The sequence below is a fragment of the Rhyacophila brunnea genome, unplaced genomic scaffold, assembly GCF_057557595.1.
Source record: "Rhyacophila brunnea isolate RB1 unplaced genomic scaffold, BYU_Rbru_1.0 scaffold_14, whole genome shotgun sequence".
NCBI lineage: Eukaryota > Metazoa > Arthropoda > Insecta > Trichoptera > Rhyacophilidae > Rhyacophila > Rhyacophila brunnea.
The window spans coordinates 6,137,631-6,149,627 of NW_028232796.1; positions in this window are offsets into that span (position 1 = coordinate 6,137,631).

An 11,997-nucleotide genomic window follows, 5' to 3' on the forward strand; every position below is an offset into this window, starting at 1 on the left:
AATTAAAAACTAAATGTTATTTTTGGTAATCTCATCTAAAAAGGCTCTTTTTCTGTTATGTTTTAACTACTTAACATTCAGAGGGTATGGTATTTTGATATTCTGCTGTTTGCAGAGTGGGAAATGAACTCAGTGAATTAGCAGAAAACATGCCTTTTTCATAAAAATATTCCTAATTCGAAATGTATTTTAGCAGACGTTATAAATTCCAAACAAAATTATAATTATCTTAATTGATACGCTCATAATAATACACAATTCGTTAGAAGTTTCATTACCCGTCAACTGTATAAAAAAAAATTATCACCACTATGTCCAAGTTACTTTTGGTAATTTTTTTTTTTTTAAAGAGAGATTATAATATTTATTATATTTTTTTATCACAATGGCAGGCTTTGAGACCCAACAACAGTAGTGTAGTTAGTAATATAAGTGAAACAATAACATTACTAATACAGGATATTGTGACATTACCGGGATTAAACTCGGAGCCCCGGATGAAAGGCCAGCGCCTTACGAAGTCTGCAATGTAATGTTATGCACAAAAATGGTATGTTTGAAAGAAATTTTATTTAATATTAATCTATAATATTATTTTAATATGACATTTTTTTTAGTAATTAACATAATGTTTATATAGTAAAATTAAACTATATATTATGAAATATTTATTCCAGATAATTTAATATTAATGAAGGCCAGTTTCGTATATATGGAAAAAGTCATATACCATGTTATTTACATTTCTCATAATTTATTAAAAAAAAACCATTCATAGTATTTTTTATAGCTGTAAAGTATGTGAAGTAGAATTTTTTTTTAATTGACGTGTGTTAAGTTTACAATTATTTTGAACAATCAACAAATATAATATTACTCGATGAGAAACTTATTATATTGATAAAAACTAAAGAAGACCATCACCTATACGTGATTCGACCTCGACTGACGATAACTATTATTATATATGTATTGCTTGACACTTTCACGTTATATCTATTGTATTTTATTTATATTGGCATCATGTATTAATTCTTCTTTCACTTTCGTTTTTCGATCATTCAGACTTTTAGCAAATAATAATGTTTAGGTTAGATGTTTCAATGTGTAAGAGAGGAGGCTCTCGTGGTACAATGCGTAAAGCGCTGGCCTTCCGGGAGCTCTGGGTTCGACCTGATGGGGACACAATAAATTTATGTGATTTTCTCAAAGCCTGGGTGCTTGTTATTTTTCAAAATTATTATTAATTAATTAATATTATTAATAATAAAAAAATGTTTAAGAGATCTGTCTAAAAAAATACTGTTACAGAAACGAAACTTTGCTTCGTATGGAAAAGGTGACAAAGAGCCATAAGCCGTAATATTTTCAAATTTATCCAACACACACCTATTAATATTAGTATACAGAAACCAAATACAATGATACGAATGCTTAATAGAATAAAACTTCATAATAAAAAAATATTAATATGCGCTTAAAATAAAAGTGTAATGCTTTATTTTTGCGTTATACCTAGAAACTTTTTCATTTTCTGTTTTAATATTATCTGCGAAACTCTTTTATTTCCAACGAATGATGAGCCATAATACGAGAAACATGTATCCCTAATAAAAATTTCTCACATACAGATGTATGTTTAATTTTGAAATAAATTGGCATTTGATCCAAGCCAGTGACGACCAAACTGTCGCCGATAACAAAAAAAAATGCCTTTTCTGTAGGGTTGATTTGAAAAATCTATATCTCTGTAAATACTTTCATACCATGTAATTAATGATATTATATAAATGATACTCTTAATTTTATCTGACCATCTGGAGGGAGCGGTTTGTCGTTTTTGTTATTCAAGCTAAACAAACACACCGTTTTTTTTTTAAATATATAATAATTTAATAATTAATATCAGAATTATTGACTTTCACTCTTCTACCAAATACGCAAACTACGCAATCGGACGTGACTGATTAAGGCTCAATTCCAAACTGTAAAGAAATATCAAGATTTCTGAATCGCGAAATTCAATTTCCCGATTATTCCACGAAAATCTGTCATGCGTTTTCACATATACGTGTTTCAACACACTTATGAATATACGATTTACTATATACTTAAAAGCATACTGTTAGTCAAAATAATTAACTAACTAACTTAAGGACTAAAGAGTCTAGAATAACAGATATGTAACAATGATTACTAAATTCGACTTAATTAATTCAAATTCTTAATACAACAGTTTTAAAGGTACTAATCGGTTATCCTGGATATAGCGGCAAACACAATATGAAAATAGCCGATATACTGTATTATTTGTTAGGATAATCTAACCTAACTTAACCTAACCTAACCTAACCTAACTTAACCTAACCTAAGCCAACCCAAACTAACAAATTATCCAGTATATCGGCTATTTTCAAAATGTGTTTGCCGCTGTATCCAGGATAAACGTATAGAACCGTTTTAACAATATTCATGAAAATATAGCGTACCTAATCAGAAGAATGAAAATAACAAAAACTACAACAAAAGTACATATTAGTACACATGAAACAATGTCCACCTAAATCGATCCTCACTCAAGCGAAATACATCAATATCTGAAGCAATATGGTTGAACACAGTTATTTTTAGCCAAATTGGCATGGCTAATAGCAGGTTACTTTTGCATTTTGGTATACAAAATTACCGGTCTCTCAATTTCTAAAACTAGGAGTTATCAGTGACATACAGTGAGTAATCAGAGAAAAAATACGTAGACAAAATAAAATATAGATCTTTCAATATATAAGCATATCTATCTCTCAGTAAAGGAGTCTCGACCTAGCGTATCAATCAGATAATATCATTGCATAGTGCAATATATGTTAAAACTACACAATTTAGTCAACTTTATAAATTTGCCATAAAACCAGTGCCACATTTCAAATAAAGCGGTTCCTTTTATTATATTTTTTTGAATACTGCAATTTTTTGCAGTTTTAGAATCATTCACCAACAGCATGGCTAACGCTGCCTTTCATTGGCTACAGATGTGTTTCATTAGGCTGCGGTCACACGCTGGCTTGAATGGCAAATGCAAATTACACTCACTGCTATATTACTGTATAATACATATGGAAATGGACACGCGCAGTGGGAATGTAGATTCGGATACTAACGAATATAATTGACGCTCGGGGTACAGCCTTATAGTAAAATGATCATTGTATGCACATTATATTATATCATAATACCAATATATTTCTTAGACACTAAAGTTTGGTAATATTCATGAAATCAATGAAAATATATTGGGTTTAATTTAATTTATGAATGACGTTCCAAAATCTACTTTGTCTGTACTTAGATTTTGAGATAATCAAATCCGGAACTTAGGTCGACTGAAAATAATATATCTTTTAGCATCTCATTTGCACTGACTAGAAGAGTCATAGGACGCAATCATTCATTATGAAAAAATGCAATAGTACGCAGAAACACTGAACTGTCAAAAAGCTCGAGCTGTCTCGGAATTGGTTAAAATTCTCTGGCAAACTATTTCATTGTAATTTTGCATATAAATACTACATCTATTTATTTAACGTAATCTGATATTCAAAATAATGTTTTTTATAATATATACATGATTTAATTGTTTTAAATCAAGTTACAGAGATGTTTTTTTATACATGTTTTCTTATTCTGTGCTCTCACCAATGAACTACCGACTCAAGCCTCCTTCTCATGGATACTTTCTAATACATACCTAATTAAATTTTAAATTTCATCACCAGATACTATTTTTATATTTAAAATCAAGGTAAAAACATTGCACCCTCAGTGGCCGAGTTGGTAGAGCAGTATGTGTGAAGCCGTACCGCGAATTTTGTGGCTTGACAAAAATGCAAATAATTTTTCAATGTTGTTTGATCAAGAGCAAAGACGCAATAGGTTGACCAAATGTCAACAACAGTACCTCGTAAGAACTGTTATGCTCACTATGCTCCGCTCAGAAACGATAATTGTATTTTTTTAAAACATTACTATACTTATATGATTTGCATCAGGATTAATCCATTTTTTACATTCATCATTTTATTGTACTACAACCCTTAGCGGGTCTTGGTCTCATTATTTACATATTTCATATGCCACTAAACTTTTTCACGCCTATAAAGTATGTACAACTCTCCATCATACCTTGACCTCCAAATCCAACTTTCTTAAACGACCCCAAATCATCCGGTTTCCTGATTGCCCAGCATTCTGATTCATAGACTAATATTGGGCGCAGGAGAGTTTTATATAAAGTTGTTTTGGTTTTATTTGAGAGAGCCCTGTTTTTTAGAAGCCTTTGGAGACCAAAATAGCACCTGTTGGCAAGTTTTAAACATTATTTTAATGAAGAATTTGACATTATTAAATTCTGCGTAGGAACATTCAGTTTCGAATAAAAAAATAGTTCAAAAATATTTTATATAGTTACGGTACCCTACATAAAATCCTTCGGAAACTATTTAAATAATTTTTGGTGGTTAATGGATTGAATAAAAAACCTGGGTACAAAAATCATATCTATGACAAAAAATGCTTTATTTTGCATGAAGAATAATCAAGGTCGAAACAAAACCCCGAGATTGAAGTCATTGTCCTAACAAGCCACTATTATATTATATATTACAATAAAAGCTATTTCTGGTTTATAGTATTTACCCCTTTTATTCAATTGCATTATATTATTACAACGCAAACCAAATACCATTATTGAATCAATAGAAACGTCTATTCAAAATACCAACAGGAGTCAAAATAGGGTAACTTTCTCGTACATAAGCCTCATAATGGGCGATTTTCTATTTGGGATAACACTTAAAGTTCACCGAATATTGGTAGCCTAAGCTTTCAGAAACTACTCAAGCTTTACGTGAATAGGGCACTGGAATTTATCAATAACATTACATTTTCATGTTATATAATACAGTTTATCGGGTCGAGTAATGGTCGGCTGACTTCCTATACCTCCTATATAGCAATTTTAATAAAATTTGATCTTGAGGGACACGTTTATATTTGCTATTAGCGATATACGGTTAGATGAAAGCTTTACATAGGTTTGAAACATTTTAGATTTTGTACCCATGCTTATTATGTATCTTTGAGACTTCTATTAAAGCTGTTAAATATACATTTATTGCTATATTATTTACTCGTAATTTCTTTTATTTTGTTAACTGTCAATTCACGGTGGAACTGCATTGTATTGTTGTTTTAATTTAATAAAACGCATGTTTTTTGTAGTACTTATTCCACTTTTAATCAATAGATTAGGACCGGTTTCGTCCGCCTCAGAGGGACAGATTCAACTCAAGTCAACTCAGTTGAAAATGTCTCTCTGAGGCGGATGAAACCGGTCCTAATCTTTTGAATAAAAGTGAAATAAGTACTACAAAAAAATTGCAACAATTATTTACTCATAATAATACAGTTACCTTGAATTTAAATTTATGATAATTGTGTCGATTTCTTTATACCTTATAATTTTCATTGCTGCCCATATTCAAATCCAGAAACGTCCACAGAAAAACTTAGACCCGGCTCTATAAAACCGTCATACGCACAGTCGTTGCATACCGGTGCGAGTCATGGATGCTAAATATGAAAGCAGCTGAGGCGGATATACGGACCCATGAATGATGGTGGGGAGTGGAGATTTAGATACAACACGGAACTATACCGCTTATACCAAAATTAAAAACTCTCCACCTTCATAAAACTTCAGAGGCTAAACTGGGCAGGCTATGTCCAGCGCATGCCTTAGTCACGGATACCGAAGAAGATCGTCGAAGGAAACCCAGGGGGGAAAGCCCAGTGGGAAAGCCACGCACACGAAGGGGTGATAACATTACAAAAGATGCCAACCAGCTGCTAAAAATTAGGAACTGGAAAAGACGTGTGGAGGACCGTTCCCGCTGGAGAACGGCGGTAGAGGAGGCCAGAGCTCGACTTGAGCTGTAGCGCCATAGAATAAGAAGAAGAAGATGTATACCTTATCTAAAAATAAAACGAATAAATCGAAACTACTATGGAGTGGAGGTTACAATATATTTATGTGGTTTTCTCAAAGTCTGTGTGTTCGTGTGATCGTTTTGCTTATACTGCTGCAGTATTGTTTCACTACACTACATCATGGCATATTATAGTACCTATCAAGAAGAATTTATATGTATGGTTGCTCTTTTCATAGTGGACTGTAACTGGTTCCTGGGGTATGCCCTCACGTTCTAGCAGGCACTCCTGCGGTACACTTTTGATGAATAATAATATGATAAATGAGGAGACACCCTGTGCCGTTAACACGGACACAGGTGGTTTTATTAACGGAGTTTACACGGACACTTGAATAAAGTTATGGTTTCCACAACGGTTACACTGTATACACCCGTGGTCTTCTGTATGCTTGAAATTACTCGTTAAATGATGTTCGAGCTTTAAAAGGCCTAGGCGCGCCCGTTGTCTTGAGGTAACTGCCTATTATTCAATCACTATTAACTGATGACCCGTAACTAGTGGTCGCCTGGACTTGTCACAGTAACTGGGGATTTGAGGTAGGAGGGGTGAAAGCAACCATTATTGGCCCAACCAATGTATACTGAATATATTATATTTACATTTTATTATAATTTAAAAAATAATAATTATTAAAGTCATACAAAATTGCTGAAATTACATCTCCTACTATTTTATAATTCAGGCGTCTACTGCTGGACAAATTGTTCTGCTAATTCTTTAATCTCTTCCTGTTTCTTTTGCATCCACTCAATCCGATGAATCTTATGATGTATATCCGTCTACTAGGAAGTCTAATATTATTTTATCCTTTATTTCAGAATCTCTCTTCTCGAACGACTCCAGAAATTCTGAGGATTGAACGAATACAAACAGATCGGTGACCAAGTTGAGTAAGTCGACTTCAAAGTTAATTATATATTATACATAACTCTTTTAACGTGTCTGGAAATTTATACTTATGCAGTTCACTGTATCACACTTCACCGTGAAGTATTGTATCGGAAATATATGACCGTATATTAAAGACCGTCCAACCTATTTGGGTCATATAGTACTGAGTTAAAATTCATGTCTAAATAAAACACGGTTCTTGTCGGTTTACAAAAAGTCAGCGGCAAACAAATTTTGAAAATAGCTCATAATATACTGGATTATTTGTTAGGTTAGGTTAGGTTTTCATTATTGAATTCATGAATTTTGTCAAAATCGACTATGAAAATTAAATTATTTTCATATTTTTTAATCTAATAAAATTGTAGACCGCGGACATAATAATATGGTTATCTCTTTTCGATCATAAAGCTCACGGCGAACTATGTAATGGTGAAATGTAATACGTACAATTTACATGTAACCCTGTTTTAAACATTCTGAAAATGAGGTATTATTTGCCATCGATCGATTATTACTATTCTATAATAATATTGATATAATCATAAAACTATAATGTTTATTAATGTATTTTATATTCTAAGGAAGACATGCCGAATTCCATACTACATTATTATGGGGGGAAAAACAATATTGGCATTGTATGTATGTTATGGAAGAAATGCGTACAAAATCAAAGTATTGGTTTTAGTTTCAACATGTATTTCAATACAATCTTACACCATTTAGATATATACATAATATATTGAATATGTAAATGTAAACGCGGGAGTATGCAACAAGCTGGAAGCTAAGTAAAACAGAGTACAGCAAAATAAGCTGGACCTCTAGTTACAAACACTAAAAGGGAAGTAACATCAAATATTGCCGATGCATGTCACATCCGGTGTTCTCAGTAAAAAAAAATCGGGTTATCCGCGTAGGAAATTTTTTTCCCCAACTTGTCACAATAGGAATAAAATGCTTTCTTATTTTTAATAGAAGCCAGTTATAGTAACAGTATTGTTTAACTGTGTAACTCATTCTTTAATATGTCACTTCTACTTAGAAAATCCTAAAGATATCAAAAATAAACAATAAAGCCAATGGAAAATTAATAACAATATTGAAATACCGACTAGATTCTTTACTTGACAATTTTCTTTTTACATACTTTGACGGAGTGCTTTCTTTAGATGTTGAAAATATTTTTATATTAAAAAACATATATGAATATAATCCACGTATTATATGAAAATATTACTATAGTTATTTTGTGTTTGTAAAAAAGAAAACAAGGGAATTTGTTTCAGTATTGCTTACATAATAGCCTATTGACTTCCGAATCCATATCGTTATAAATCTATGATATGGTTGTTTCCACTTAAGTCCAATATAGCAGAGGGAACATTTTTACTTTGAAAGAAAATACTTAGGAAGCGAAATATTATGTTCTAAAAAACCTTTTAGCGAAGGTATAAATTTTTAGGCTTTCACTGTTACTGCGGTGGAAAATCATAAACGTCGAATGTAATACGTTTGCCCTTAAATGGACATTGTTTATTCGTATGTTGTTGTATGGGAGTATGTGAAAATAGCTTTACCGGTGATTATACTGAAACTTTATAGCGAGGTTCTGCGGGGAATGTGACATAAGATAATATTGTGTGACTAAAATCAATATCGTTATAACGACACGCAGGAGATTGTTATAAAAAGCGTAATAGAAAGTAATGACAAAATGTCACTGTATAATATTATAAATATTTACAATAATTCCGAATAGAATTTTATTTTTAATCCCGGAATTTTATTCACGATTTTAATCCTGATGATAAGTTACAATAGTTATTGATTTAAACCAATAACTATTGTAACTTTTACTATTGTAACTAGTTATACTTATTTTGGGGCATTTGGTAGAGAGTGAAATTGAGAGCCGTTACGAAAGCAATTGACAGTATGAAGTTAGCCGCGAATCAATCAGCTGTATATAAACGCAAGTTTGATAGTAGAAATTGTTCCGTTGCCTAGGAAACGAATTTATTATTGTTGGCCATAATAAAATAAAAACAACGAGAAATAAGTGATATAAGCTAAAGTGCATAGAAATAAACCAGCGGCACTTCTTTATTCTAGTTTTTATTGATATGGGGATATTAAAACGTCAATTCTATCTAATATCATACTTTATTTGACAGATCTGAAACATGACGTCTCGCGCAATGATGTAATCATAGCCGACCATAGTGACCATAGACTAAGGAATATGGATTATTTTGCTTGGTGAAAAATATTGTCTCGCGTTGTGAATTGTACTCCTTTTTCTATGTGATTAGCTGTCAAAACTAAGCTTACTTATATTTTATGTGTGATATGTACGTTATTTTTGTTTGGTATTATTTAGTTTATGTGAAAACTATTTTCTAACTCTTTGAATATTTTTGGTTGATGTGAATTTTGACTAACGCGGTGTGTAATAATTTTGTTTTGTTACGTCAAAGAAGTCCTCTAACGCGCGTACATAAGTACAAGCACCGATTTTTTTTTATTAAATGAATATTACACTTTAAGATGGAACTTTATGTCAAAAGTACTTCTGGAAATGGGAGTTCCAGCACATATTTATATTTCTCATCAAAAACCTATATAACAATAGCCACATTTAGATAAGAGTATTCCTTAACCGAGATGGGAGTCCGTCAGGGGTATGTTTTATCTCCCCAGTTATTCAATATATTTGGAGAGCTGTAAAGGTTTTACCCAACTCTAAAACAGCCACTCCATTGTTTATGCTCATGTTTGACATGCATATACAGCGGCGAAGCGGAAAAAAAGAAACTGACAGTTGTCTAGAGTCCTCGTTCCTGTGTAGAGGTTATAATTTAATACTATTTTTTATTTGCCGTGTAATGACAAACAAGTTAATGTGCGCCTAAATATAAACGATATAAAATATACCAAATCGTGTATTATTCAAGTCTGCCCGAACGTTTGTCACACACACAAGCAGCCTATCTGATATCAAACGAATAATGGATGTAGTTGTAATAACGTAAGTAACGACTACATCCCTTATAAGCATATAATGCAGAGAGCCTTAGATCTATTGGCAAGATGAAATAACAATAAATATTGATGGTCAGAAAATAAACACATTAAGATTCACTGATTCACTGATTGATACCAATCGTAGCTGATGAAAGAGAACTCACAGACCTGCTACACTTGCTTTTCCCTCCACCACCCGCCACGTCTCTACACCCGTTATGCAGGCGTATACCGTGGCGTAACGAACGATAGGCGCTGTTCAAATTTGTGCCGAAAGTGTCCCAGGAGCAACTTCCCAAGACCTTGGTTGGCGTGCACTAGAGTGTGCGTGATCCCTAATTCCATATAATGTATTACGGTCAATTCTCGATGAGAAAAGACCTTCTCGCTCGCCGTATAATGCCGCAAACTTTTTAAAAGATGAGAAATTTTCCCTCGACTGAAGGTCGGACCGACTTGAGAAGCTCTTCCCTTTCAACCGACATATGGGGACACTTCCAGAAGATGTCATCGGCATCCTGCAATTCGCCACATAAGCAAGTCGGAGATTCTATTAAGCCAAGCTGACAGAGCTTGGAGGCAAAACCACCGTGTCCGGTTAAGAACTGAGAAGTCCAATGGTCTGGAGTCAATCTGGTTATCTCCATGCGCCACTTAATATTAGGAAAAAACAAATGCGTTTGTTTGCCCTTGGAAGAAGTGGTCCATCGCCCCTGCCACACACGCAGCGCCGTGTCATACGCCAGGTTGTGTACAATAACTTTTCGAGCGCACCGGCTCATGGATCCAAGACCTAAAGGCGGCGATATAAAGATACCGCCAACCTCCGCCCCCAGACTCCCGAGCAAGGCGGTCGTGGCACCACCTGCTACACTGAGTAGAGGAAGAGAGTCACAAATAAGGCTTACTTTTTTTTTTTTTTTGTGATTTTACCGAGGCTTTGACTGCGACTCGCTGTCATATCGCCTCTTCTCTTCTAGAAGGGGATCCGTCTATCAGGTCCTCACTCTTATTCTGTTAAATAACTTTACAATTTTGCCTAGCTCTTCCGTCTTACCCACCGCCAGGACACCCTTCAATTCGTCGACATTCTCATAGATATCTGCAATTCGCAGCTGTACTCTGTGAACTTCATATTTGGGGCATTGCAGTGCTATATGTACAATGTCCTCTAAAACATGACATTCATCGCAGAGCTGCGATTCGCTTCTTCCCATGAGGACATCAAATCTTTTGCCCATGGTGTGCCCTGTTCTTAGCCTCAGTATTAACTTAAGCTCATTCCTCGTCAAAGAAGACTCTACAAACCAGGGCACCTCTCGTGGTGTTGGTAGAATCGACTTACTCCATTTCCCCTTTTCTAATGATGCCCTATGGTAAAAATCTATCCACATACTATGGCACATTTTCTTTATAGCCTCATTCCAGTCCAGGTTTTCTGGTATCCACTGATATGGTACCCCTGAATGGCCGGCTACCTTTGCTAGATCATCTGCCCTTTCATTTCCCTCAATGCCCATGTGCGATGGGATCCATTGAAGGCATAGATCTCCTCCTCTATTTTTCTTGGCGTCGATCTGGTCAAGGATGTGGTATGCTATGGTTTTACTGTTATGTGAGCGAGTTGCTGCGGCAAGATGTTGTAAAGCGCTTTTGGAGTCTGTTAAAATGACAGCGGATTGCGCCGAGAAATCATCGCTTAAAGTGTATTTAATTGCTTCGTTTATCGCGATGAGTTCCGCCGTCATTATTGGTATTGCTGGGTTTAGCTTCCAGCTCTTCTTTATACCTACTTCTGGTATCACAAGAGCTGCTCCTGCTCTATTCTGATCTTTGGATCCATCTGTATAAAGGTGGCTCCATCCTGCGTACCTCTCGACGACAATTGATGCCTTTAAGATGTGGCATTAGCGTTGAATGCTTTATATATCTTGGACAGAGCACAGGATGAACTAGTCAATCATCTAGAGTCTAGAGACTGCAGGTAAAGAAACGGCTCTCGACAATATTTTCTACGAGCTATCTGCA